At 40.8% G+C, this 26,055-nt stretch overlaps 1 long non-coding RNA gene across 2 annotated transcripts; it reads left to right on the forward strand.

The window, feature by feature from the left end:
- On the forward strand, nt 1-25,038 carry LOC139177985 (uncharacterized). Of its 2 annotated transcripts, XR_011562403.1 has the most exons (4): nt 1-198; nt 1,536-1,680; nt 3,716-3,836; nt 22,192-25,038. It is a non-coding gene; the product is annotated as an uncharacterized lncRNA (long non-coding RNA). The 2 variants fall into 2 exon arrangements; XR_011562404.1 differs by lacking the exon at nt 1,536-1,680.
- Nucleotides 25,039-26,055: the final 1,017 nt, after the last annotated feature.

The following is a 26,055-nucleotide window of genomic DNA, read 5'->3' on the forward strand; positions in this document are numbered from 1 at the left end:
CCCCCATCCCTGGGATTCTCCAGGCAAGAACACTGGAGTGGGTTGCCATTTCCTTCTCTAATGCATGAAAGTGAAAAGTGAAAGTGAAGTCGCTCAGTTGTGTCTGACTCTTCACGACCCCATGGACTGCAGCCTACCAGGCTCCTCCGTCCATGGGATTTTCCAGGCAAGAGGTGCCATTGCCTTCTCTGAAATAAGGTAAGTTTTCCCCAGACTATCTATTTACTGGAGTTTTGTGTGAAAGAGGCCAGAATTATTCAAGATCAGTAGAAACTGTCCTCATAATACAGGGTATGTGTGTGAGTCAGTTCCTTTAGGTTTTGCTTCTCCACAGCCTACTTGAGGTCAGTAACAAAGGGATGTCACAATACATCTTTCTCCTTTACTCTCCTCCCTCAGCAACAGACTGCTTCCTGAAAAATATGATGAGTCCTGAAAAATATGATTAGCAAGAAATCAGCTATTTCTAGCTCAAATCTACTTCCTCAGCTTTTTCTTGGTACCAAACTGAGCCCAAAGAGGTTCTCCCCACCGGAACCTCATTTCATTTTTGCAAATGAGTGCTTATTGATTTTCAGCTTAAGCTCTGCACACTAGAGTCACGGACTCTGCTGCCTTTTCCCACATCTTCAGCTTCTGGTTCCATGCTTCTCTGGATCTCTGTGTGACCCTTGCCACTTTTGGCGATCCTTCCTGTTTTAGTTTCAGACACCATCTCATTTCATTAGATATGGGGTTGGCATCACTGTTTCTCACTTTCCTGTTATAATTTTCCTGTTATTTATAGGTGTTTTCTAAAAGAAGAGGAAGAAAAACCCAACTTTCTTCATATTAATACTCAGACACCTTTAGAAAATAATTTTGCATTAATTCTGCTGCTGCTACTGCTAAGTCGCTTCAGTCGTGTCCGACTCCTAGCGACCCCGTGGATTGCAACCCACCAGGCCCCTCCGTCCATGGGACTTTTCAGGCAAGAGTCCTGGAGTGGGATGCCATTGCCTTCTCCGTGCATTAATTCTGCTTGGTATTTAATAAGCCCGTTCAGTGCAAGTCCCTCTTGAGTCCTGGCATATGTTCTTTTCTTATTCCTTTGGTACTTTCCTCTTGTTTATTCTCACAGTTCTATACCTACAATTTTAGTTATACCTACCCTCCATGTCTGTTAACGTTACTTTTCTTTCTTTTTTCCTCCCTATTTCTTCATTTCTTTCTGTCTTTTGGGGCATATCATAGTCAAAGAATCTTTCAACTCAATTTTCTAACTCTTTAATTGCATATTCAAACCAACTTTTAGGTCTAGCAATTATATTTTAAAATTTCCATAAATTCTGATTGTGTTTCCTGGGAAGTATCTCTTTTTTTAAATGTAATATACTTTCAAGTAACTCTGAGGATACTGACTATTTCTAATCTGTTTCCATTAACTGTGTTTTTTAGCATGAGCTAGTTCTGTACGTTGAATTTGGTGCTCTCTTTCATGTTGTTGATTCCTCTCAAATGTTTATTAGTTCTTAGTTGCCTGTTCCTATTTGTAGGTGCAACTCTAGACTAAATTTTATCCATAGTTGGAATGCATTTCCTCCCGTCAAATGAAAACTCCTGTTTACTTGGCAGTGAATGCATGTGTTCATTAGAGAAATCTGCCTCGTGGGATTGTGGAAGGACAGGGTGATTGTGAAGGTAAACTTCTCTTTTTAGTTTTCGTTCCCTGACCCTCTGGGCAGTGTCCTTTTCCTCCAATCTTAGCTTACTCTGGAGCAGTGGTATGCTGGTAAATGTTTAACAACTAGCTCTAGGGTGGAGGGAAGGAAGCCTTGATTTGCAGCATTTGCTGATTTTCATGGTATAAATTCTCCTACTCTGGCCAGTTTCAAGCTGGCAATGTAACAGTACTGAATGGGAATTGGGAAGAGATGAGCACAGACTCCCAAGAGCCTGTCTTCAGAACACCACTACTCTGGGTCTGCTGTGGTAAATAACTACTTCAGAAAACTGTACCGGTGACTCTCATCTGAGCCCATACAATTCGAGCCAGCTGCTGTGGGAGCAACTCCAGGAGTTGATGAGTTGGTAGAGTCTAGGCGTATGGGCTTTCCAGGCAGTGCATTGGTAAAGAATCCATCAGCCAGTGCATAAGACACAAGAGACACGAGTTTAATCCCTGGGTTGGGAAGATTTCCTGGAGTAGGAAATGGCAACCCACTCCAGTCGTCTTGCCTGGAAAATTCCATGGACAGAAGGGCATTAAGGGCTACAGGCCATGGGACCACAAAGAATTGGACGTGACTGAGCAACTGTGCAGAAGTAGAAGCAGAGCCGGGGTATGGCTCGATTGTTTTTCGCTTTTGTTAACTGCTCAAGTGCCCTGGTCCAGGTAAGGGCTTTAGTTTCTTCTGCTCTGCCAGATTTTTCTGTCAATCAGTCTCGTTTCTTTTTGAAAATTTCTTACTGTATTGGTCTGCTGGAACCACCCTTTCTGGTTTTCCTGTACTGCTTTGAATTTATTTTTCTATTTCTTGGCCATATGAATGAGAACAGAGGAGAGGCAAAGCAGAAGTCCTTCTATTCAGTGCCTTAACTTTTCGTTAGAAGTCACTTCCATTTATATCTCGGAGGCTGATGCTATGACCAGTGGTTTTCCTGCAAGCTCACTGTCCTGAAGGATGACTGACTAACCAGGCCACTGGCTCACAGAAGTTTCTGGGGGCAATTTGGCTTACTGACTGAAGCTGTCTGCCTTTCCACTGGGCTCCAATTGAGGAAAACCCTGCAAGGAGATCCAACTAGTCCATTCTGAAGGAGATCAGCCCTGGGTGTTCTTTGGAAGGAATGATGCTAAAGCTGAAACTCCAGTACTTTGGCCACCTCATGCAAAGAGTTGACTCATTGGAAAAGACTCTGATGCTGGGAGGGATTGGGGGCAGGAGGAGAAGGGGACAACAGAGGATGAGATGGCTGGATGGTATCATTGACTCGATGGACGTGAGTTCGAGTGAACTCCGGGAATTGGTGATGGACAGGAAGGCCTGTCGTGCTGCAGTCCATGGGGTTGCAAAGAGTCAGACATGACTGAGCAACTGAACTGAACTGAACTGAATTGCTCTGTTCATGGAGACCACTCACAATGGCCAGAGAGGAGTGACCCAGGAGGTGCTCTGTCTCTGAGGTGAATAGCTAGTGGCCTGGGGTCAAAGGTGTCTTCCACCCTCAGGTGGCCAGAAGCAGAAGGATGCAGGTCAAATGACTAGGCTGCCCAGATTTGTTCAGAGATGCTCAGCTCTAGATCTCTTTATTTATTCATTGGCTGTGCTGAGTCTTTGTTGCGATGGGCGGGCTCAGTAGTTAAAGCGTAAGACTTAGTTTCTCTGTGGCATGTGGGATCTTAGTTCCCTGAGCAGGGATTGAATCCACGTCCCCTGCATTGGAAGGTAAATTCTTAACCACTGGAGCACCAGCGAAATCCCAGCCCTAGATCTCTTTCATGTGACTCCTTGGTTGATGGCACTTGGACCCCAACACTTGGAAGGCCCTCTCTGGCCAGAAGCAACTTTTACTTCACCCTGGAAATATGAGCAGGTAGGCACGGAGCTGAGTCCCTGGGGTGGAATCCTCTGTAGGCTAGCTATGTGTCAGGTACTGTATGAGGCCTCTACACGAGTTAATTCCTTTAACTTTAATGACAGTTTTCTAAAATATGTATTATTATTATCCTCAGTTTACAGATGAAGAAACCAAGACACAGAGAGGTCACATAGTCAGGAAGTGGTGGAGGAAAGATTTAAATCCAAGAAGTCTTATGACAATTGTCATGAGTCAGCAGAGGTGGTGGCTGCCAGGTAGGTGTGTAAATAGGTATGCAATGGCTTCCTCTCCAATGGAAAATTCCCAAAGCTCTGTGAAACAATCAGGTCCTTCCCAGGTGGGCAGGGTCATCTGTGGGTTCAATAACCTATGTCACATCAAAGAGTCAAGTTTACAGCAAACTCATGTCCTTGTGATTGAATGTATTTCACAAAAATGGGCAAAACAATATTTTTCATCCCACATATTCTTCTAACAATGTGACTCTGACACCCTTCTCTGTGAGAGGTGGTGTCTGTTTCCTCCACTTGAATCTATGCAAGATTGTGACTACAATGAAAATAATAAATGACTTTTGAGGTGAGGTCGTAAAAAGCTGTACCACGTCTATCTGGTTCTCCTGGGACACTCGATCTTGACCCCTAAGCACCATGCTGTGCAGAAGCCTGTGGGCCATGGGAGCGATCCAGATAGCCAGGAATGAGGCCCAAAGAATACATTCCCATCTGGCTTCCAGCCAACAGCTAGAACCAACTCCCCAACCATTTGAATGACACATCTTGAAAGTGGGTCCTCCCATTTCCAGGAAGCCACCCCAGCCAATGAAATGCAGAGTGGAGACGGCAGTTTCCTTCTAAGCCCTGCCTTAATTGCAGAGTCACGTGCAAAGCATTGTTATTGTTTTTAGTCAGTGAGTGTTGAAGAGATTGGTTTGTTATGCAGTAATAGATATTACTACATGTCTGAACAGTACTTGCTTGTCTCCATAAAATCCAAAGCTTCAGTCTCATAGGTGGGACTTACCCTGAAGGCTCTGGTGGTGATCACATTTCCCCCACAACTTCTTCCACACTGTTGAGTTGTTTCAGGGGAGGGAGAATACATAGAGTAGGTTTATAACCTTCCCCCGATTTCATTTTTTACTTTAACATTTTTAATCTCTTTAGAATATGTTTTAGTTTAAGGCATGATACAGGGATTTAACAATTTTTTAAGTTATAACACAACTGTTTATTATATTTTCCATCATTTCATTATTGATTTAAAGCAGCACTTTTAATCATGATTTGGGACCCTAAAGTCAATATTATCAAGGCAAAGGTGAGCAAGAAATAAACCTGCTGGAAAGAAGGGGATAGCAAGGAACCTTGTGGATTTTGGCCTATACACTCAATGAAGAGGGCAAGTGTCTGCTAAAAATTCATTTCCACAAGCTAGCACTTACATGATTTCGTAGCCTAAATTCACACTATATTAAAAAAAAAAACAAAACTGAAGCAGAGAACTTACTTCAGTGTCCCTGGGTTACTTACATGCCAAGTAAGTAGCACAGGCAAACTAAAATCCTCTCTGGAGGACAATAATTTCGGTCCATGCCAACCCATGCCTCAAGAATTTCTACAAATGAAATTCCAAGGAATCTGAAAGCTAACTTAAAAATCACAAAATACAAGGGAACCAGGTACCACAAGTGAAAGAGATACAGAGGTACCAGAATCAGACACACAACAAATTCAGATAATGAAATCACCAGACACAGTATGAATAACTAAGCTAAGTGTATTTAAGGAATAAAAAGAGAGATTGAAAATAATAAGCAAGGAATTAGAGACTATATAAAGTGACCAAATCTGAAAAAGAATCATCCAGAGTGTCTAGTTTATTTTAGTAAAATAATTAAAACTTAAAACAGTGGAGAAATTAATGGCAGATCAGTCAGAACTAAAGAAGAATTAGTGACTTGGAAGATAGTGAGAAAGAAAAGAGTCTCTGAGGACAGTTAGGAAGAAATAAAAAAAATAGCTAAAGGATGAAAGATAAAAGTGAATTCTAACAAACATTTATGGTTCCAGAAGTAGATAAGAGATTAGATTAGTAGGTAAGAAAAAAGAAGATTTACAAAAAGATTGTTTAAAAAGAGAATCATAAAAATCACTAGTTTTAAAAAATAATTTTATTTATGTATTATTTGTGGCTGTGCTGAGTCTTTGCTGCTGTGGGCTTTTCTCCAGCTGTGGAGAGCGGGGGCTACTCTTCACTGTGATGCATGGGCTTCTCCTGGTGGTGGCTTCTCTTGTTGGGGAGCAGGGGCCCTAAGGCACATGGGCTTCAGTAAAGTAATTTCATGGGCACATGGGCTCAATAGTTGTGACTCCCAGGTTCTAGGGGCTTCCCAGGTGGCGCTAGTAGTAAAGAACCTGCCTGTCAATGCAGGAGACATAAGAGACATGGGTTCAATCCCCAGATTGGGAAGATCCCCTGGAGGAGGTAATGGCAACCCACTCCAGTATTCTTGCCTGGAGAATTCCATGGACAGAGGAGCCTGGTGGGTTACCATCCATGGGGTTGCAGAGTCAGACATGACTGAAGTGACTTAACACATATATCCAGGTTCTAGAGCATAGTCTTCATAGTTATGGCACATGGGCTTTGTTGCTCCATGGCATGTGGGATCTTCATGGACCGGGGATCAAAGCCATGTTTCCTGCATTGGCAAGCAGATTTTTTTTTTTTACCATTGAGCCACCAGGGAAGTCCCTAAAAAGTATTAATAGACATAAATCTTCAAACTTAGCAAGTCTGTTGTATCTCAAGTAAGATTAAAAATATTTCCACATTCAGATGCATCATGGTGAAATACATACCAAAGACTAAAAAAAAAATTTTTTTTAAACAAAAAAAAGCATCTAAGATGAACACTGATTTCCCAATAGCAACAATATAAGGCTCAAGAGAGGGAAATAATATCGTCCATGTGCTGAGTGAAAATAAATGTCAACCTAGAATTATCTACCCAGCCAAAATGCTCTCAAGAAAGGAAACAAAAATTAGGAAAAAATTTAAGATAAGTGAAAATATATTTTACTTCAACAGACCCTTTCCAAAGGAAATTCTAAAGTCTATACTCATATAAAGCAGAAATAGATGTTTTTCTGGAACTCTCTTGCTTTTTCAATGGTCCAGCAGATGTTGGCAATTTGATCTCTGGTTCCTCGGCCTTTTCTAAAACCAGCTTGAGCATCTGGAAGTTCACAGTTCACATATTGCTGAAGCCTGGCTTGGAGAATTTTGAGCATTACTTTACTAGCGTGTGAGATGAGTGCAATTGTGTGGTAGTTTGAACATTCTTTGGCATTACCTTTCTTTGGGATTGGAATGAAAATTGACCTTTCCCAGTCCTGTGGCCACTGCTGAGTTCTCCAAATTTGCTGGCATATTGAGTGCAGCACTTTCACAGCATCATCTTTCAGGATTTGAAAGAGCTCAACTGGGATTCCATCACCTCCACGAGCTTTGTTTATAGTGATGCTTCCTAAGGCCCACCTGACTTAACATTCCAGGATGTCTGGCTCTAGGTAAGTGTGAGTGATCACACCTTTGTGATTATCTGGGTTGTGAAGATCTTTTCTGTATAGTTCTTCTGTGTATTCTTGCCACCTCTTCTTAATATCTTCTGCTTCTGTTAGGTCCATACCATTTCTGTCCTTTATTGAGCCCATCTTTGCATGGAATGTTCCCTTGGTATCTCTAATTTTCTTGAAGAGATCTCTAGTCTTTCCCATTCTATTGTTTTCCTCTATTTCTTTGCATTTATCACTGAGGAAGGCTTTCTTATCTCTCCTTGCTATTGTTTAGAACTCTGCATTCAAATGGGTATATCTTTCCTTCTTTGCTTTTCACTTCTCTTCTTTTCACAGCTATTTGTAAGGCCTCCTCAGAGAGCCATTTTGCTTTTTTGCATTTCTTTTTCTTGCAGATCGTCTTGCTCCCTGTCTCCTGTACAATGTCATGAACCTCTGTCCATAGTTCTTCAGGCACTCTGTCTATCAGATATAGTCCCTTAAATCTATTTCTCACTTCCAGTGTGTAGTCATAAGGGATTTGATTTACGTCATACCTGAATGGTCTAGTGGTTTTCCCCACTTTCTTCAATTTAAGTCTGAATTTGGCAATAAGGAGTTCATGATCTGAGCCACAGTCCACTCCTGGTGTTGTTTTTGCTGACTGTATAGAGTTCTCCATCTTTGGCTGCAAAGGATATACAGGTCAGGAAGCAACATTTAGAACTGGACATGGAAAAACAGACTGGTTCCAAATAGGAAAAGGAGTATGTCAAGGCTGTATATTGTCACCCTGCTTATTTAACTTATATGCAGAGTACATCATGAGAAATGCTGGGCTGGAATAAGCACAAGCTGGAATCGAGATTGCCGGGAGAAATATCAATAACCTCAGATATGCAGATGATACCACCCTTATGGCAGAAAGTGAAGAAGAACTAAAGAGCCTCTTAATGAAAGTGAAAGAGGAGAGTGAAAAAGTTGGTTTAAAGCTCAACATTCAGAAAACTAAGATCATGGCATCTGTTCCCATCACTTCATGGCAACTAGATGGGGAAACAGTGGAAACAGTGGCTGACTTTATTTTTCTGGGCTCCAAAATCACTGCGGATGGTGATTACAGCCATGAAATTAAAAGACGCTTGCTCCTTGGAAGGGAAGTTATGACCAACCTAGGAAATGGCAACCCACTCCAGTACTCTTGCCTAGAAAATTCCATGGATGGAGGAGCCTGGTGGGCTACAGTCCATGGGGTCACAAAGAGTTGGACATGACTGAGCGACTCCATGACTTCACGAGACAGCATATTAAAAAGCAGAGACATTACTTGGCCAACAAAGGTCCGTCTAGTCAAGGCTATGGTTTTTCCAGTGGTCATGTAGATGTGAGAGTTGGACTATAAAGAAAGCTGAGCCCCAAAGAATTGATGGTTTTGAACTGTGGTGTTGGAGAAGACTCTTGAGAATCCCTTGGACTGCAAGGAGATCCAACCAGTCCATCTTAAAGGAGATCAGTCCTGGGTGTTCATTGGAAGGACGGATGTTGAAGCTGAAATTCCAATCCTTTGGCCACCTGATGCGGAGAGCTGACTCATTTGAAAAGACCCTTATGCACGGAAAGATTGAGGGCAGGAGAAGGGGACAACAGAGGATGAGATGGTTGGATGGCATGTCCAGCACAATGGACATGGGTTTGGATGGGCTCTGGGAGTTGGTGATGGACAGGGAGGCCTGGCATGCTGCAGTTCATGGGGTTGAAAAGAGTCAGACATGACTGAGCAACTGAACTGAATTGATACTCATATAATGACTTTAGACAAAAATGTGACATACAAATTGAAATGATAAAGGAAGATTACAAAAGGATAATATAATATATGGACAAATCTAAAAAAAGTCAAATATATAAAATAAATATAATGTATACTTTATGGAGAAAAAAGAAGAGAACTAAAATATTATTCAATAATGGCACCTAAGTGGGAGAAGGTAGTAATCAGAGTTAAAGTATTCTAGGGTCTAGGGAATGTTCCAAACGAAGGGAAAGGATACTGATTAACTTAAATATCATTGAATGACATTAGGTATGTGGGTAAAATAGGTGAAGTTACCATAAAATACTAAAATGAAAGGATTGTTGTTACTGTTTAGTTGCTAAGTTATGTCTGACTCTTTCTGATCCCATGGACTGTAGGCCTCCAGGTTCCTCCATCCATGGGATTTCCCAGGCAAGAATACTAGAGTGGGTTGCCATTTCCTTCTCCATTTCCTTCTCCAGAAAGATCCAGGGGATCTTTCTGACCCAGGGATTGAACCCACATCTCCTTCATTGGCAGGCAGATTCTTTACCACCGAGCCACTTGGAAAGCCAAAATTGAAGGATATAACTTTCAGATTAATAGAGAAAAATGGATTAAAGAAAGAAGAAAAAGTTCCAAAACAAAAAAGAGGTCAAGGAAAAAGAAAAGAAAGAGAACACTGTGGGACAGATAGAAAGTAGATGAACCCATATATAACTCTTTTGAGTCACACTGGATTTTAAAGACAAATTCCACTAGGGGGACTTCCCTGTGGTCTAGTGGTTTAGAATCTGCCTTCCAAGGCAGGGGACACAAGGTCAGTCCCTGTCCTGGGAACTAGGATCCCACACGCTTCAGGGGCAACTAAACCCACACATGGCAATGAAGAACCCAAGTGCCACGACTAAGACCCAGCACAGCAAAAAATTTAAAAAGTTAAAAAACAAAAGGAAATCCAATTGTACTTTCCAACTGTAATTTTTACATGACACACGTAAAAATAAGGAAAGCCAGAAAAAAATGATGGAAAATACATATCAGGCAATATAAACCAAAAGAAAGTTATTGTTATTAATATATTTATTTCAAATTACTTAATAATTTATTGCAATGATAAAAATTCAACTCCCCTGAGATGCAGTCACCACTCATACTTTATATATCTAACAACTTATCTTCAAAGTATATAAATCAAATTTCGACAGAGCTACAAAGGGAAATAGGAAAATTCACAGTCCATAATGCGAGATTTTAGTATACTTCTCTCAGAAATTTGTAGATCAAGTAGTAGGCTCCGTGGATCCATGAACTTACCTGGAGTTACTTTCCAACCCTCTGAGTTGGATTAAACATACTTGAGAGGAGTTAAAGAAGATCCAGTTGGCTTCCCAAGTGGCACAGCGGTAGAGAATCCACCTGCAACGCAGGAGACACAAGAGTCTCTGGTTCCGTCCCTGGGTTGGGACGATCCCCCGGAGAAGGAAATGGCAACCCATTCCAGTATTCTTGCATGGAAAATTCCATGGACAGAGGAACCTGGCAGGCTACAGTCCATAGGGTCACAAAGAGCTGGCCATGGCTGAGCACACACACACAACAGAACAACACAAAGAAGACCCAGTCGATTGTCTGAATGCCCAGATTATTGCTTCCTGCTCTACTTTGCAACAGTTCTACCCCCTGATGATTATCAGGGCCAATCACCCCTACCAGTAAATAAGTCCCTTTTTAACCTGCGGGCTTACTGGCATAAAAAGCCTAACATGACTCGGTAGCCATAGCAGCTTTTAAGTTTAGTGAGATTCCTCCTGTGGACCCTTTAGAAGCATCTCCCTCTGGGAAACAAGGTCTCTCGATTGTAGTCAAGAGCCTGAGACTGTGGGAGCAGGAAGCACAGTTCCCAAGTGTGTCCCTGGGCGTGACAGTGTGTGGGGCTGCCTCTATGGGTTCTGCTGGGGCACCCATTTTGGCAAATGCTGAATGGGGCATTGCCCATCAGCCAAGGGCAACGGTCAGGAGAAGAAGGTGCCTGTGGGTTTTCTCAGCCTATCTTTCATCAGCTGGGGCTTCACTGACTGGCTTTGCAAAGAGCATCTTGGCGGGCACCAACAGAGTCTGCTATATCCACCTACTGCTCAGGAGAACTTTAGGAAAGAAGGTTTAATTCACCTCACCCGCTTAAGTACTGCAACATGCTGAGGGACTGGCCGGCTAAGAGTAAGAGAACATGGAATGAACAGTGGAGGAAGGATGTTACACATATCAACTAGTGCTCTAACTAGTTGAAGAAGAAGAAAAAAGGACGATAGCAGCCACCCCTGGTCTCTTACTTCACCTCTTATTATCATATTGTGCATAGTTACAAATTTTCCTTCCCATCATTCCCTTTCTGCTGCTAATTAATACAAATCAGTTGTAGATAATTTAAAATTTTAGTTCCTAAGATAGTGGGTTGACCAAAAAGTTTGTTTGGGTTTTTCTATACAATCTTATTGGCCAAGCCAATATGAGCTATCAAAAGTTCACATGATAGCAGAAAGTTTTAAAAAATACGTTTGGAAATTCAATTAGGTGTTTTGTTTGCTCTAATTCTTTAAGCCCATCTCTGAAGCAAATAAATGCTTGCTGAGGTTCTAAAGCCTATGGGTGGGGAAGGTTAGGAGGTGAGGAAGAGAGAAGAAAAGAAATGGCAAGCCACTCCAGTATTCTTACCTGGGAAATCCCAGACTGGCAGGCTATAGTCTATGGGGTAGCAAAGAGTCAGACACCACTGAGCAGCTAAACCAAAATATTTAATATTACCAAATTTTCATCTGACACATAAAGTCAAAATTTATTAAAATGCATTGATTCATATTGATATAAAAGAATAAATAAATAATGGGAAAGAAAAACCTCTTCCTTAGAATGTCAACTAAAATGTAGAAAAATAGAATAATAAGAATGAAAAATCAATATAATGATAATTGACCCAGGCAAGAATAATCAATAAATGCTAAAACTAGTGGGTGAAAGTTTAATGAGAAACAGGATTTGCATAATCTCAGAGTATAAGTCCACAATATACTTTTAATTGTCAAGGGGAAAATAGTAACTTTAGATTTGAGAAATGTGGTAGACAGGACCATAAGAGGTCAAGGTTGACATCTTTCATAACAGTACAGATTAGCATAATATGTCTCTTAACATCACAGTGCTTCTGCCCAAAATTCATATTTCTGAATCTAACAGAAAGAAAATAATATGAACCTAAATGGAGGGACATGACATGAAAAATTTGGTTTATCATCTTCAAAAATGTCAATGTTATGAAAGACAGTGGCTAGGGGGAGTCTTACCAGGTTGAAAAAGCTAAAGCAATGCCACCTGAATATGATGAATAATAAGGGAATGTTCTTTTGTTATTAGTGATGTTATCAGGATAAACTAGTAAAATTTGAATAATGCAAAGTACATCCAAATTTTGATCATTTTTCTGCGGTCATATAAGAGAATATTTTAGGACAACACACTAAAGAGGCATCTTCAGCTTATACTCAAATAGTGTAGGGGGGAAAAAAGAGCATTGGTTATCTATTTCTTTGAACGAATTACCCTGAAACTTAGAGACTTGAAAAAACAATAATATTTACCCATTAATGCTTATCCAAGTGAATACCCTATGTTCACACAAAACTCAGTATGTGAAGATGTACAGTAGCTTTAGTCATAATTTCCAGAAATTGGAGATAACCAAGATGCTCTTCAACAAATGAAGGGATAAATATACTGCAGCGTCCCCATAAAGTGGAATACTACTCAGTGAGAATGAACAAGCCATCGATCTGTGCAATATGAACGAATCTTAAAAGCGTTTTGCTAAGTGAAAGAGGTCAGACGCGAAAGGTTATATGCACTATGATTCCATTCCTATGATACTATTGAAAAGGCAAAGCTGTAGGGATGGAAAACAGATCAGTGGCTGCCAGAGCTTGGAAGAAGGGAAAGTGGCTGACTACAATGCAGCCTCATGGGGAAATTTGTTAGGGTGATGGAACCCTTCTGTATGGTTTCAGGACAGTGGAGAAACGATTCGTTACATTTGTCAGAATCCATAGAGCTTTCACAGTATGCAGATTTAAAAAACAAACCAGGATGCTGGGGGAGATGAGAATCAAAGTCTGAAATGCAGTTGAGACAAGTGACTCTAATTGTATCATGAGTATGACACAACCTCGCTGAAGAGGTCGCAGAAAAAGGAGCTGACCTAGGTAACTTTGGAAATGATTTTATGACTGAATACTACATGTCAACACTGGACTCTACTAAGCTGTTTCTCTCAGTGGTACAGGCTAGTAATTCCAAAACTACTGTCATGTTTACTAGGATTGAACAAATAAGTAAAGATGTTGAAGATAACTGGAGCCAGGCTTATTACTGTCAGAGAAAGAAGTTATAATAAAGCAAAGCAAGAGTAGGAGGCAGGACTAGACTGGATTCGCGTTGGAGACACTATCAGGATATTCTGACATTACTTTGACGTCAAATTATCATGATGTATCTCCAGTTCCATGATCTTTATATACTGATGTAGAAGTAAACGGGGCTTCCCAGGTGGCTCAGTGGTAAAGAATCCACCTGCCAGACAGGAGATGTGGGTTTTATCCCTGTGTTGGGAATATCCCCTGGAGAAGGAAATGGCAACCACTTCAGTATTCTTGCCTAGAGAATCCCATGGCCAGATGAGCCTGGCAGGCTATAGTCCATGGGGTCGCAAAAGAGCTGGACATGACTTAGCGACTAAACAACAACATAGTAATAAATGCAGATATGTGGTGATAGATGGGTTAGTATACATACATTTTCTTGCTCTGTCCACTGATAAGACGTAGGAACAGTGATACATCAGCAGCAGTTAGCATAACCAGCACCCAGATGTTAGTTTTTAAATGCCATTCTCTAGAAAAAGGAACCAAGACTCCTTAGAAAAATAGCTGATTTTAGGGCTGGGGCAGGAAATACATAGGATGAGTCTGGAGCATCACTTATTGCCAGAGAGTAAAGGCTAAAAATTAGAATAAAAAAGAATGGGGACATGTTAAAATTACACAGAACCTAAAAGGGAAAGTGAAAGTGAAGTCGCTCAGTCGTGTCCGACTCTTAGCGACCGCATGGACTGCAGCCTACTAGGCTCCTCCATCCATGGGATTTTCCAGGAAGAGTACTGGAGTGGGGTGCCATTGCCTAAAAGGGAAGGAAACCCAAAAAAGAGGGGATATGTATAAGCATGCTGCTGCTGCTGCTGCTGCTAAGTCGCTTCAGTCGTGTCCGACTCTGTGCGACCCCATAGACGGCAGCCCACCAGGCTCCCCTGTCCCTGAAATTCTCCAGGCAAGAACCTGGAGTGGGTTGCCATTTCCTTCTCCAATGCATGAAAGTGAGAAGTGAAAGTGAAGTTGCTCAGTCATGTCCGACTCTTAGCGATCCCATGGACTGCAGCCCATCAGGCTCCTCTGTCCATATTTATATATATTCACTTTGTTGTATAGCAAAAGCCAGAACAATGTTGTACAGCAACTATACTCCAATAAACTTTTTTTTTAAATGTTTTTTTACTCCGATAAAAATTTTTTTAAAAAGTACCCAGAAACCAACCTACAAGTGTTCCCAATGGTCAAAGCGGAAAGAATTTGAGCAACAAAGTAGAAAAAGTATTAGACTATTATCCAAAGAATAAAAAAAGTCCATGAGTTTGTACTGATGTAAATAATTAGATATATACATACATACCTTAAGGAGAAGGGTCACATCGTCTTTAGAGAGGAATTCCAAATAACACATGTAGGTACGTTCCCTTCTGGAGGTGAGGTTTAATTCCTTTCCTCTTAAGTGTGGGCTAGACTCAATGCCTCACTTCCAAAGAGTGGAGTCTGGAAAGAGGAAAATAGTAATTTGACTCCAGAGAAGCTGGCTGATATCACCCTACCAGAGTGATCAAAGTTAACATCATTAGTGATAAGTCATATTGATATCAAGTACCTGCTGATATGATGCAGTGAGAAGGATGCTTTGTCTTTGTAGAAGTCTTAAAAAAAAACCATTCACAACTCCAGTTCAGTAATGAGGAAACATCGGACAATTCAAAATTGAGAAGCATCAACCTCCTTTTCACTAGATTCACAAATGAGATCAAATGGTTGCTGTGGAAGATTAGGGAAAATAAACAAAGTAAAGTCACATTGTTTTCTCACGATATGATGATCTAACCGGAACAGCCATTCCCATGGAGAAGCCAGCGCTGACCCAGCGCAGAAGCCTGGCGCAGCAAAAGGCCTGCGAGGTAGATGTTAATGTTGCGTTGGGTGCGCAGGGGCACTTTGGGTGCTCCTGTCTTTACTGATCTTCCGCAATCTGGGATCATGAGAATCATTCTTTCGATTGTGGAAACTACAGGACGTAACCCAATTAGACGACCAGGTAAGGACTGGCGGCGCCTCACTCCCTCATGAGCCTTGAGTGACGGGCTGGCTGCCCCTCTTTTGTTCCCCACCTCTGCTCTATAGGCCAGGTTAGGAGAGAGGGGATGCTCTGCCCGCTGACAGTGGGTACCCATGACTCCTGTCCCTGGGACTCTCTGCTGTGGCATAACAAACCCTACAGTGTGTTAGGAACAAGTGACCACAAAAAGATAAATGGTAACAGACCTTGGGACGATAAGCTTCTGAATCAGTCTTGGGACTATCTCTTTGTTAGTGACAGGGTCCCTAAAAATGAATGGCAGTAGAATGTTTTTGTTAAAAGCGTGGGCTCTGGAGCCAGAGGGACAAGTTCAAGTGTTTGAGTTTAAATCCTGGTTCCACTATGTATAATGTCAGTATTCTTCTCTGTAAACAGGAATAGCAAATCAGCTGACTTCATAGACTGTCAAAAAAATGAAATAAGTTAATATACATAAAGCACTTAAACATTGTCTTCATTCACTCAAATATTATTGAGCACCTAGCTTTTGTTTCAGGAACTGCTCAGGGCATTGAAGTCATTTGAGCAAACAAAATACACCCGCAGAAGCCCCTGCTGTCCTGTGAAGCTTCAGTCAGTTCAGTGCAGTCGCTCAGTCTTGTCCGACTCTTTGCGACCCCATGAATCGCAGCACGCCAGGCCTCGCTGTCCATCACCAACTCCCGGAGTTCACTCAGACTCACGTCCATCGACTCAGTGATGCCATCCAGCCATCTCATCCTCTGTTGTCCCCTTCTCCTCCTGCCCCCAATCCCTCCCAGCATCAGGGTCTTTTCCAATGAATCAACTCTTCACATGACGTGCCCAAAGTAACTATTTAGTCCTTGATGTCATCAGGGAACTTCAGGTTCCAAAGAATTCTCTAGGCCCTTTCTAACTCAAAGATCCCTAAACAAGCTGCAAGTCATCACTAGGGAATCTGTGAAAAATGCACAACCTGAGGCCTCGTCAGAACCTACTCAATCAGGGTCTTCATTTTAAAAGACTGTCAGGTGGTATGTGGGCACTTTCAAGTTTAAGATGCCTTTCTTAGACTGCAGTCTCTGTACTTGGACTTAGGAAAACATTTCTTAAAGATTTTTTTTTATACAAAAGGAAGAATGGCCTTAACAGTTTTCAAGATTATTTTCATGTAAAAATGTCATGTTAATGGAGGTGAGCTTAAGGGCTGGAAATCTTATTTATACACACGTTTTCAGTTCTTGGAAAATATTGTACTAATAGGTGAGTGTGTGGGTGCCCAGTTGTGTCCCTGGAATTTTCCAGGCAAGAATACTGGAGTGGATTTTCATTTCCTACTCCAGTGGATCTTCCCCACCCAGGGATCGAACCCGGGTCTCTTACGTCTGCTGCATTGGCAGGTGGGCTCAGTTGGTAAAGAATCCGCCTGCAATGCAGGAGACTTCCTGCAGCACGGGAAACCAGATTAGATCCCTGAGTTGGCACCAAACCTGGAGAAGGAGATGGCAATCCACTCCAGTGTTCTTGCCTGGGAAATTCCAGGGACAGAGAAGCCTGGTGGTCTACAGTCCATGGGGTTGCAGAGTCAGACAGGACTGAACAACTGAACCACACCTGGGAAGCCAGGTTAATATAGGTCAATGGCTCCACCTAGTGGTACATGTATGAATTTATACATTGTTGGGTATTGTTTTTTTGAGTATGCTATCTAGGTTGGTCATAACTTTCCTTCCAAGGAGTAAGCGTCTTAATTTCATGGCTGCAATCACCATCTGCAGTGATTTTGGAGCCCCCCAAAATAAAGTCTGACATTGTTTCCACTGTTTCCCCATCTATTTCCCATGAAGTGATGGGACCAGATGCCATGATCTTAGTTTTCTGAATGTTGAGCTTTAAGCCCACTTTTTCACTCTCCTCTTTCATTTTCATCAAGAGGCTTTTTAGTTCCTCTTCATTTTCTGCCATAAGGGTGGTGTCATCTGAGGTTATTGATATTTCTCCCGGCAATCTTGATTCCAGCTTGTGCTTCTTCCAGCCCAGCGTTTCTCATGATGTACTCATGATGTACTCCAGTACTTTGGCCACCTCACGCGACGAGTTGACTCATTGGAAAAGACTCTGATGCTGGGAGTAATTGGGGGCGGGAGAGAAGGGGAAGACAGAGGATGAGATGGCTGGATGGCATCACCGACTCGATGGATGTGAGTTTGAGTGAACTCCGGGAGTTGGTGATGGACGTGCTGCGATTCATGGGGTCGCAAAGAGTCGGACACAACTGAGCGACTGAACCGGATATTGTTTAAGGGCAATGGCAACCCACTCCAGTAGTCTTGCCTGGAAAATCCCATGGATGGAGGAGCCTGGTGGGCTGCAGTCCATGGGGTTGCTAGAAGTCGGACATGACTGAGCGACTTCACTTTCACTTTTCACTTTCATGCATTGGAGAAGGAAATGGTAACCCACTCCAGTGTTCTTGCCTGGAGAATCCCAAGGACGGGGGAGCCTGGTGGGCTGCCGTCTCTGGGGTTGCACAGAGCTGGACACGACTGAAGCGGCTTAGCAGCAAAAGGATTTCAGGGAATCGAATTAAGAAGCTTAAAGAAAATGTGCATGCCTACAGTTGAAAAAAATGATGAGGCTTAACAAAACATCAATGCTTGTAAAATCCTAGCAGACATGGAAGAAAAACCTGTGTGTGTGCTAAGTCGCTTCAGTTGTGTTCAACTCTTTGCAGCCCTACGGACTGTAACCTGCCAGGCTCCTCTGTCCATGGGATTCTCCAGGCAAGAATACTGCAGTGGGTAGCCATGCCCTCCTCCAGGGGATCTTCCCACCCAGAGATCAAACTTGAGTCTCTTATTCTCCTGCACTGGCAGGCGGGTTCTTTACCACTAGCTCAACCTAAGTATCAATTCCTTCCTTTCTGCCTATAAAGAGAGGGCCTTTGGGGAATTCCCTGGCTGTCCAAGGGGTTAGGACTTTGCACTTTCACTGCTAAGGGCCCAGTTTCAGTCCTTGATCAGGGAACTAAGATTCTGCAAGCCATACAGTGTGGCCAAGGAAAAAAAGAGTGCGTCTTTGAACACAAGTTAAATATTTCAAAGTCTAAGTTGTGATAAGGAAATACGTGTTAATCAGACATCTTATATAAACTTTTCTGTTTGAGAAAATGTAATGCCAAAGTGAAAATATAAAAACAAAGTATGTAGAGAAGTTTATCAATAAAGATTTCAGAAGGTAAATCTAGATATGTATAGACTTGGCCTTGTAGGAAGCATTGGATATCTTAGACATTTAACAACAAAAGCTCTCATGGAGATTTAGTCCCTAAGTATGTTGGACTGAAATGAACTTAAGCTAACACATCTATACCCTTACCATAAACTTCTCTGATTTTATTATAAAAGATGAATTTGAGGGAGTATGTGTGGTACTAGGTAAGTCTTCTCTGGTACTATATAAAGTTACGTATTAAATATACATGAGTATACATTCATGCACCATTTAAAGAATAAAATGTACCCACCGCCCAAAATCCTCATGATTGCCACCCTCAGCTCTTTTTCCAAGATGTAGTGTTCTTTATTTACACACTTAATTGCATCTCTATGCAGTTTTGCCTGTTTCTGAATTTTATATTAATATAAATGGTTTTCTATAGGTATTTTACTGAAACTGGCTTCTTTTGATCAGAACTCTTTTAAGAATTCATCCATCCTGTGGGACATTTGGATTGTTCCTGTTTATTCTGTTATTACAATGCCAGTACAGAGTCTTGTGTGTTTTCTGGCACACACATGAAGTTGTTTCAAGGTATACAGCTGGTAGTATAATGGCTTAGTCAAAATATACAAGTGCTCAACTTTACTGAGTAATGGCCAACTAGTTTCCAAAATAGTTATACTAAATCAGTGTTGTAAAAGTTCCTGTTCCTCTATCATGCATCATTATTAACAATTAGTATTTTCAATTTTTGTGAATTTAGTGGCTATTAAAGGATATGTAGTATCTTCATTAGTTTATGAGCTATCATATTGGTTAAGTATTTAGGGGATCATTTATAGGTCAAAGAATGTATTTATAATTTTGATGCTTTTAAACTGTCCTTCATATTATACTGTTTTACATTCCTGCTAGCAGAGTACATCATGCAAAATGCTGGGCTGGATGAAGCACAAGCTGGAATTAAGATTGTTGGGAGAAATATCAATAACCTCAGATATGCAGATGACACCACCCTCATGGCAGAAAATGAAGAACTAAAGAGGCTCTTGTTGAAAGTGAAAGAGAAGAGTGAAAAAGTTGGTTTAAAACTCAATATTCAGAAAACTAAGTTTATGGCATCTGGTCCCATCACTTCACAGCAAATAGATGGGGAAAGAATGGAAACAGTGACAGACTTTACTTTTTAGGGCTCCAAAATCACTGCAGATGGTGACTGCATTCATGAAATTAAAAGACACTTGCTCCTTGGAAGAAAAGCTATGGCCAACCTAGATAGCATATTGAAAGGCAGAGACATTAGTTTGCCAACAAAGGTCCGTCTAGTCAAAGCTATAGTTTTTCCAGTAGTCATGCATGGATGTGAGAGTTGGACTCTAAAGAAATCTGAGTACTGAAGAATTGATGCTTCTGAACTGTGGTGTTGGAGAAGACTCTTGAGAGTCCCTTGGACTGCAAGGAGATCCAACCAGTCCATCCTATGGGAAATCAGTCCTGAATATTCACTGGAAGGACTGATGCTGAAGCTGAAGCTCCAATAATTTGGCCACCTGATGCGAAGAGCTGACTCATTAGGAAAGACTCTGATGCTGGGAAAGATCAAAGGCAGAAGGAGAAGGGGATGACAGAGGATAAGATGTTTGGATGACATCACCGACTCAATGGGCAGGAGTTTGAGCAAGCTCTGGGAGTTGGTGATGGACAGGGAGGCCTGGTGTGCTGCAGTCCATGGGGTCACAGAGTCGGACACGACTGAGCGACTGAACTGAGCAATGTATGAATTCCTGTTACCATGTTCCCTAGGTGTGTTGTGAAGCCTTTTCTGACTCTAGTCAATGAGAAAGCAATCTAAGGTTAAATTTTCTGTGAACTCAATATTCTTTGCGTATTTTCTATTGTTTTCTGACTTGTAGGAACTCAAGAAAATTAATCATTTTCTGTAAAAGGAGCTGCATTTGGTGGCTTCCCTGGGGTGGCTCAGAGGTAAAGAATCCACCTGCCAGTGCAGGAGACATGGGTTTGATCCCTGGGTCAGGAAGAGCCCCTGGAGAAGGAAATGGCAACCCACTCCAGTATCCCTGCCTGGGAAATCCCACGGACAGAGAGGCTGGAGGGCTACAGTCCATGGGGTCGCAGAGTCAGACACAAGAGACTAAAGAACAAGAATTTTTAGTATGAGGTTGAAGTAGGAATCTAACTTTTTTTTTTGTTTTTTAACAAATGCCTACCCGGTTTTTCAGCACTTGTCAAATAACCCTTCCCCCCCCCCCCCCGCCTCCCTTAAGCGCCATATCTGAGTTTCATGTGAAGCATTTAGGTATTTCTGGTCTTCGTTCTTTTAAGCTGCCTATACATGAATCAGTTTAATTCCTGTAGCCATAATTAAAACAAACACACACACCTGTTTGGGACTGTCCCATCCTCATTACCTGTTTTTTTTACAATTTTTCTGGCTTCTCTGACTTTTTCATATAAATTCTAAAATAACCTTGTCTAGTAACAAACAAAAACTGTTGTTAGTCTTTGGGGATGTTTTAACTTTCAAATTTAAACACTACATGCTGGTAGTCATTTAGGGGAGTTATCTATCAACTCTTGCCTGTTCACGCTTCAAAAGCTTCCACATTTCTTAAATGATCCAGTTTTTAGAAAACAACAAAGCTACTTCACATGGTCTTGAGGAAAAAGGAAGCCTATGGTCTTCTGGAGGGAGGGAAAACAGCCCTCATTCTGATTCTTCTACAGCCATAAAAAAAATCTGCCAAAACAAATGCCCTCCATGTTGCTAAATATAAATTCTGTCTTGTTCTATACATCAGAACATCAGGCTTCTCTTGTTTTCTTTACTGAAGCCTTCAGACTTCATTGTTGGGAGTTTCATGTTCAGTGCTCCCATCTTCCCTTTTTCCTGTTCTCAGATGATGTTAATTCAATCTCATGGTTGAAAGCACATTTACACACTTTCAATTTTCTGTCTATAGCCACATTATCTCCCCTGAACTCCACCTACCTACTCCAGTTCTCTTTATAGATGGCTCAAACCAAATGTTAAGATATTCCATATTTCAGTTCACATTTCATCCCTCTAGCTGCTCAGGTCAACCCCAAAACCGTAAGAGCCATCCTTGGTTTCTTTTCTCAAACCCATTTCTAGGATGATTGCAAATCATGAATCCTTAGCCTGAAATCTTAAGTCACTCAGCCGTGTTTGACTCTTTGTGACCCTATGGACTATAGCCTTCTAGGCTCCTCTGTCCATGGAATTCTCAAAGCAAGAATACTAGAGTGGGTTGCCATTTCCTTCTCCAGGGGATCTTCCCAACCCCAGCATCAAACCTGGGTCTCCTGCATTGCAGGCAGATTCTTTGCCATCTGAGCCACCACCAAAGCTCATCCTTACCCTACAATGCTCCTTTAATTTTACTCAAGGGCAAAACCAACACACCAAACATTTTACTGTCTCATGACATTTGTCCTTACTGTTACTTTTGTTAGGGGAAACACTTGACTGAAACTGCCCACCCTGACCAGGCACCATAGTAACCATTTGCATGCGTTATTTTACAACAGGAGGTCCTGGCAAGGAACATGGAACTAATAAGCCACCACTAACCGAAGAATTCAGAAAAGGTCAAAAGGAGATGTCACGTTCTTACCAACGTCCCAGACTCCTTCTCGGCTGGGCAATGCACATGCCACTAGTTAGGACCCTGAGTCAGTGTGATTGGCCAGGCAAATCTGGAAACTAATCTCACCACCATAAAACTTGAGACTGTGAGCCACATGGCAGAGCAGTCCTCCTGGGTTCCCTTACCTGCTGCTCTCTGCCCAAGTACCCCTTCCCAATAAAGTCTCTTAGTCATCACATGTGTCTCCAAGGACAATTCATTTCTGAATGTTAGATGTCTAAAAGCCCCCTTTTGGGCCCTGAAAGGGGTCCCACGTCCTTCAAACCTCCGAGTTGCCCCCAGACAGCTATAGTTTTACTCCAAGTTTTTGCTGAAATGACCCCCTTCAGACTTTCCTCTGTTCACTTACCCCATTGAAAACATCTCCACCATCACTTTCCATTTCATTGGTACCTGCCACCAGGTAACACTGACTCATTTGAAAAGACCCTGATGCTGGGAAAGATTGAAGGCGGGAGAAGGGGACGACAGATGAGATGGTTGGACAGCATCACCGACTTGATGGACAGGAGTTTGCGTAAGTTCCAGAAGTTGGTGATGGACAGGGAGGCCTGGCATGCTGCAGGTCACAGTTGGACACGACTGAGCGACTGAACAGTTCCTTATCCACCTTGCTGTAACAGAATGTAAGCTCTGTAAGACTGTGCCTGTAACATAAGGCTCAGATATTTAAGTATGTAATGTGAAAATGACCTTATATGTAAGATTTCCTAAAAACAAAATTATAAAATCATGCTATTTAAATCAGAATTTACAGCACAGATGGTAACACTCACTGAAGTTGCTGAGTGTGAAAACTAGTACAAGTTTCTATGAAAGAGACCTCCTGTGACATGTAATTCCAGAAAAATTGCTGCAGATGTGGGCATTTAAGTATAGGGGCATTCATCTATCTCCAGGAGTGAAAAATGAGAAATAACTTCTGAAATGTCCAACAATAAGAAGGTTGTGTAAATTATTTATAGAAGATGATATAGCTACCATGCATATTAACAGGCAAGTTTTATTATTCATATGTGCACACAAAGATCAAGTCATTGTTATCATTGGGGGGCAGTTGTATGAAATTCATTTAAAACTGTTCAGTTTTTCTTAAAACTGTTTAATGAAGTTCATCAAAAGGTCACATAAACTTGAAAAGGAATACTTAGTATAAAATTTCAATTGTCAGAACAAAATGGCTGTAATATGCATAGAAATGAATTACACTAATAACTGACACAAAATCTCAAAGGTTCTTAGTATAACAATTTTCTGGGATTACTTTTCCCAATGATTTAGAAATTGGGTTGAATTTCTAAACTGTGATTTGTAAATTGTGTTGAACACTGGAGATCTACGAGGATGATTCAGCAGGTTCTTCTACATCAGGTGAGCACAAGACTCTGAGGTTAAGGACAAGACGGCAGCTTCCGCGTTCACCAGAGCAGTAATGGAGTCCAACCTCAGAGCTGTGAGGGCCACCTGCTACTTTTCGAATCATTCCTCAAGAACCACATGTAATGCAAATAACCAGAGTTAGGGTGATAACTCATTGAAAGGTAACAAACACCCATCTGTAACAGTAAGTATAAAGTGAAAACATCTTAAAAGTTGTACTTTACTTTCATTACAATGTTAAAGATTTACAAAAGATTTTTAGATTCAGGCACATTTTAAGACCTTAGCAGCAAATCAGAATGATGAAAAACTTAAGGATGAGGCTGGTTTTATCTTCTTCCACAACCTAAGTCCTGGAATCTTTCTTGATGTTTTAGAACAGCGTGATAGCCAGATGTCATTCCCTCCCACTCTTCTCCAACACAAGTAAGGTATCTCAATGTTTCCATGCACAGGTAACAAAAGGGGAAAAAAAAAAAAAAATGGGACTTGGGAGTCCCATTTCTCTTAAATTTTCTAGGTTGCACTAATCTAACCTCAGGCACTTTGCTTGCTCTAAAAAAAAAAAAAAAAAAAACCACTTGACAGTTATGTACACATTTCCTTTTAAATAATTATATTTTAAATTAATAACATGCAACTGTAATAACAAGTCACAACCTTAAGAGGAAACTACTGCTTTTGTAAATATTAATTTCCAAAATTACAAGTCTTTTATCTTTTCTGGAGGATGACCAGAAAGCCTAAATAGGCCACACATTCACACACATTCATGCAATCTATCCTTTTCAATGTTTTATTCACGACTTCACTTAGTTTAATTTCTTTTTTTTGCAGAGCATCATCTTTTCTTCCTCCCCCACTGGAAGCTGAACCTAGAATCAACTCTGTAGAAATACATCAATAACAGAAGTTAAATGTAGGGAAAATAGGTTTTTTTTTTAACTACACTATACAACTAATACTCAATTTTAAAAAATACATGGTGTCAAACAAGAGTGTACTGAAGTGTAAGCTAAAAAACAGGCCCCTCAAAACAAAAACCAAGGAACACAAGACCTATCTGGACCCAAAATGGGGGGAGGAGCGGGGGAAGAAAGCTTGTTTCCTGTCATTAAAAATCAGAGTGAAACATCTATAGTTAAACAACTTTATTAACATAGTCAAGCAGTGATTAACATTCACATCTATTATGTCACATCATACAAATGTAAATACAAAATTACTACAGTACAATATATATTCTCTGCATGATCCAAAATATTTGGTGGCCCCAAAAAACTCTCTTTAAAATTCAGCAGCTTATCAAAAATTAAAACCGTATTCTATTTAAAATGAAGATCTGTTAGCACAGAGTTTGACTTCAAGAAATATCAATTTAGTACAGTTTGAGAAGTTGCAGGAGGATATGTTTGAAGGACACATTCTAACATAGTGTGGCAGGTACAAGAAACATCAGATTTAAAGCTTTTAAGCGTAACTCATACAACCTAAGTTGTCAGCAGAAAGATCCAGTTATTTATAACTAAAGCTATAACTACTAAATTATTGCACCCAATATTAACATGAATATTAAGTGTAAAACTTTTATAATATGAAGTCATTAACCACGTTTAAACATCTTCTCACAGATGATAATCTATTAAGCAAAATTACTTATACAGTATTGTCTTATTATTATCTCCATAAAACTCATCCAATCTTAATTTGGTTATATATCCACAGAGGAACAATGAGGCAATATGGGGAAAGAACAGCAGGACCCCTTTATGAGGCTGGTATTGGGAAGGAAATCAACACTGCCTTATAGGCTAACCATATCATAGTAAGCTTTTAGAAGATAACTGGACTTGCAAAATAGCTAATTGTGAAACATACCAAGCCATCTTTAAGGGGATTCTACGGTAGATGAACAAAAATAGTAATAAAAGGGAAAAATCCTATCTTCTTAGTTAGTGATATAATGCTTGGCAAATAGATTTGGTTTGATTTTAAAATGTACAAGAGGTGAAAAAAACAATCACCACTTTAACTTCCCTCAAAATCATGCACACACTAAAAAAAATAAAAACAATACATTCTGGGATACAAATCACAATAAACATGTGTATCTTAAAATTAATAAGCATAATAATTAGGCATAAAGATAAAGAATCCCTCATATATAATACTAATGGGGGAAGATCTATGTAAGACTGAAAAAATTAGTCACAAGTCACCTGCAAAGTGTACAAGTGAGAAAATTTTAAATAAAACAATTTTTAAGAGACATTAGAAACATCTCTAATACAGTATGACTAAGTACTAATATAATGCATTTGCATGGTATTACTAGATAATATTGTTAAACAGTTCTTTATTGATC

This window comes from Bos indicus, chromosome 20 (assembly GCF_029378745.1).
Source record: "Bos indicus isolate NIAB-ARS_2022 breed Sahiwal x Tharparkar chromosome 20, NIAB-ARS_B.indTharparkar_mat_pri_1.0, whole genome shotgun sequence".
Classification (NCBI taxonomy): Eukaryota; Metazoa; Chordata; class Mammalia; order Artiodactyla; family Bovidae; genus Bos; species Bos indicus.